The following is a 4,916-nucleotide window of genomic DNA, read 5'->3' as shown; positions in this document are numbered from 1 at the left end:
CTGTGTCAATACTACTTATTGTGATTTTATTTTATTTTTGCATTTTCTGAGAATATTACCTGTTGTGCTCATGTTGTAATTCTTTAAATAAACAAAATGCAGAATGAAATTTTCACTCTGCAGCAGAGTGTGTGCTGATATGAAACTTCCTGGCAGATTAAAACTGTGTGCTGGACCGAGACTCGAACTCGGGACCTTCGCCTTTTTCGCGGGCAAGTGCTCTACCAACTGAGCTACCGAAGCACAACTCACAACCCATCCTCACAACTTCAGATCCGCCAGTACCTCATCTCCTACCTTCCAAACTTCACAGAAGTTCTCCTGCGAACCTTGCCCGCGAAAGGCAAAGGTCCTGAGTCCAAGTCTTGGTCCGGCACACAGTTTAATCTGCCACGAAGTGTCAAACAAAATGCAGATGTTTATTAAATTATGTTGTAGGTGAGTCACAGCTAAAATTAATAGAAACATTCAAAATACTTTCCCAGAAGACTTAACTTCTTACGGAATCAATGTAGAAAGAGTTGCTAGCCCACAATTCTAAGGAATAATCATTCAAACCCAAGGTGAAGTCTGCAGAAAGTGAACTTCTTGTTAAAATAAACTATAATATGAGCTGCTTGGAGTACTGTTAGTGTGTTCTACAAGAGAATTAACTTCTAAAGGCTGATACATCAGACAAGTACATCTATAAATTCCAGCCCCAAGCCCATTGATTTTCACCTATGTATATGGTAAAGAACTGCTAACTTCCAAATATTTTAAGTTTCAAGTAGGACAATTGTTTAGCTTTTGTGTGAAGATAAAAACTTGATGAACATTGATAAGAATTGCACGTGTAATCTATTAAGTGCAACCTTTTGCTTGAAAGTTTTGAGTTGCCAGTTGTGACAACCCTACCTCCAGTGTTTCTCCGACATGTGGTTCACATTGCCTGAAGAACCTAGCTTCGAAACTTTAATAGGTGTGCACACATTTTCAATAACATCCATTCACATTTTTGACAATCCTTGTCACAGATGTCAGCAAAACACCAAGAAACTGTCGACAATAGCATGTCTAAGAAACGAACCTTCACAGAAGTATGCCTAGCCTGTAGCGTAATCCTGAATGATTTTGTATAAATAAGATGTGTTTTTAATGAGACAAATAAGTCAGGAAATGACCAATTACAGAATTTCAGTCTATCTGAACAGCATTGTGACGAAACCAGCTAGGATAATTTTACTTCCCCTCTTGTTTTGCCATCTGCATCCTTAAAATTCATTTTTTCATGTCGAACTAATTACCATTAATCCATAAAAGAGAAAGGTTGTACCTCAGTTTTAAAGAATATAATACCAGATCTAATTTTGCGCTTAGTTTTATGTATGTAATTGATTTTCTAATTTATTTTGACTATTCCTAGTTAGTATCTTTTGTTGTAGGGTGCAATCAGTAACCGTTTTGTAACTTAAATCCTATAGTTGAATTATAAACAAGTATAAATGCTGTACTAATTATGAACATTTGGAGGAACAACTAGTAATTTTCTTAAAGGATCTATTTGGGTCTATTCGTTAGCATGTTAGCAAAGCCAGCCCTTAATGAATTCCAAAGTAATTAAACAGTTTTGTCAGAAGTATTGTTTGCATAACAATATCTGTTAATTTTATCATCTAAACAAATAATTCAGCTTAACCCTTGTAGCAGAAGAAACTGTTAAAAATAAGGAAGTTTTTCATGTGTTCAGTTAATTTAATGATTTATGTTTTAATTGTAATTTTTATAAATGAAACATCTAACAATGTGTGTTTCAGTGCCTATTTTTGTGAGGATATATAAGGGCCCCAGACAGTCAGCCCACAGTCGAGTTTCAGACGATGAACGTGTGTTGGTTAGATCAATTTAACTGTGAAATAAGTGTAATACAAATAGGCTGTGTGTTAAAACAATGACAGTGTCTGTTCAATATGTACCTTAATATCCCCCAAAAAAACTGTGAACTGTGAAATTAGGTTTTTACTGCTCATAGATGTTCAACAGTAAACTATTGTAGCAGTATGTGGATGTTTCACTGCAACCTATTAATGAGGCTTATCGAAAGTTAAAAAATAGTGCATTGGCCATATAACTGTGTATTATTGGGGGGTTGTGAACAGTGAAAGTAAAGAACTGTGAAATGCAAACGTGCACCTGTGGGCTACATTCTTTAGAGTAGTCAGTGTTGAACCCCCATTTTTCAGCCAGTATGGCAACACGGTACATCGAGACCAAGGACAATCAGAGATGAAATGAAACAGGCAAATGTCACAGTGTGTTATCTAACTTGCCCCTCCATGGCATTACAGCAGATTGTTCAGAGTTCACATTACACACCTACTGACGAGTGCCTGTTGCCCCTTGATGCCCCAGTAATGCATAATCCGTCACGCATGACCACCAACATCCACCGCCCCTCCATTTTTCTTAATTGTAGAGTAGACCAGGGGGAAAAAGGAACAAATATGGACAGGCTGGGTCAGTCAGATCCAATCCAGAATAAGAAAGACATAAGTTTAAACAGCACTGCTAAAAATAATTCTTTTACTGTTTATTGGTATTTATATTTAGGATACACTTAGTATTTTAGAATAAGGTTTTATTCTTCCAAAAATCTGGAAATTAAATTATTCGGCATTTAAAAATATTCATGAATCTGTAAAATCATTTCTTGCAGTTTACAAAGTGTATGTCCTAACAAATTATGAATTTAGGATTTTTACACGCAGTATTACTCATTTTAGTGCATAGTACAATTGAATAAAAAAGGGTTGTCACTCTTTACGATATACTCATTGCTGATCTGTATTATCTGAACAATGTTCATATAAAATAACAGAATTTAACACATATAGCTACTTTAAAGAATTTTTACATTTTTTTTAATTGTCTTTGATTTTATAATGGTAAACTTGTTTGCCTTGTGGAATCACTTCCTTCGCAGTTATCCCAAACAGCTGTCGGATGTTCCTTGAAAGATTCTTCAGGTTAGCTCTCTCTGACATGTGGTTTTATCAATGCTGGCCTATGTTGCTTGAGAAATAACCTTCGTGAAATATCCAGTCTATATCGTTTTGTGTATTACTACAAATACATTTATACCAGTAATGTTCAAAATAACAAGACGTATCTTTTACAGTAACCAATGTCTTGTCTGCCTTTCAATGTTATATTCTGAACACAAGGCATCAACCACATTCACTGCATTTTTTGTTGAATTAAGTTACATAATAATCTCTAGCTTCTTCAGATCACCTGTTTCTTCATCAATTTCGTTGTTTGTATTCACCGATGACACATTTATTTTCTTTGGTACACATAAGAACAATGTGAAATTGTCACTAAGTCCCAATATTGATAAATGTGTTTGTGTATGTCCTGAAGCAAGAATTAAAAAGGAATTTCTTTTTTATTTTTGTGCGAAGTCCCCACAACCTATTTAATGTTTCCTAATAAGACTACAGCTTGTGAATCAACTGGTGAGGGTAATATTACTTCCTGTTTCCTTCAGTGGCCCTAGAAGCCTCGTCAGGTGAGTTGCTCACTGGGAAGAAACCTGCTAGTTGTTGCACATATTAAACTCAGATTTTTTATATAGTACAGTTTTGCATCTGCCAAGATAAATATATTCATCCCAATCTTTCCAGGTTTTGAAGGAATTTACATTCTGAAAAAACTTCGCCCTCAGAAAGTTAGTAATATTTCATTCATTGTAAGATACTCTCGTATTGTGTTATGCCTTCTGTAGTTTTTTTTTGTGAAGCCCAACGTAACATAACAAAAAAGGGCCATCTTATCACTTTATCGTTGATATCTTGTGTGAATATTACCTAATGTAATATTTCTGAAAAGAAAATGAAATCTTCACAGTGACATACTTGGGAGAGAATGTTATGTCTCTGTGTAATAGGTGTCCCAAAATTCTTCCATATTTATTTTGCCTCTACGAAAAACACCAGAAAAGTGCAAAAGACCGAAAAATACTTTAAACTCCTCATTTATAAGTTTCCTGGTCGTATTTGGCTGAATTTATAAAGAGGTTTCACAGCCTATATGTAAAGATTTGTGTCCTCTAATATCAAATCATCGCCGATGAATAGTTCCCAGGCCTTGACAGTCGTGAAACCTTTTCTGGTTTTGTCACTGACACACCAGGCAAATATGCAACTATATTGTAAGATCTGGTGCGAACAGCCATTTAGTTTGTCTGTCTCTGGAAATATGGTAAGATAATGATTCACTGGAAGAGGGGTGGCAATCAATCATGCTATTTGATAGAGAATCTCTGTTATACTGGTACTTCGTTCATCATAAGAATAAACCTGATGTAAACAAGAGTGATGATTGCCCAGCAGCCGTAGCTCTCTACACCGGTGCAAGGAAGTAGGTCCAACTTATGTATTACAAATGTTATTGCTAGAGACCGGATTATATGCATGAAAAGTATCAAATGGTTCAAATGGCTCTGAGCACTATGGGACTCAACTGCTGTGGTCATCAGTCCCCTAGAACTTAGAACTAATTAAACCTAACTAACCTAAGGACATCACACAGGATTCGAACCTGCGACCGTAGCAGCAGCGCGGCTCTGGACTGAAGCGCCTAGAACCGCACGACAATCGCGGCCGGCTGAAAAGTATCGAAATATGCTAGATCAAATAATAAAACAATATGTGCATTACATCTCAAAGTCAAAACTGTACGCATCAATTACGAGGAAGAGCACCAGCCAACGGAAAAGTACTCAGAAAATGATACAAGCGTTCTAAATGAACCGAGTTTTCGCGTGGCTGGTGCTCTTCCTCGTAATTGATGCGCACAGTTTTGACTTTGAGATGTAATGCACATATTGTTTTATTATTTGACGCATACCGCATTTTAAGAATTGTTCCTTTGCT

Source organism: Schistocerca americana, chromosome 5 (assembly GCF_021461395.2).
Source record: "Schistocerca americana isolate TAMUIC-IGC-003095 chromosome 5, iqSchAmer2.1, whole genome shotgun sequence".
NCBI lineage: Eukaryota > Metazoa > Arthropoda > Insecta > Orthoptera > Acrididae > Schistocerca > Schistocerca americana.
This window is presented reverse-complemented; position numbering follows the sequence as displayed.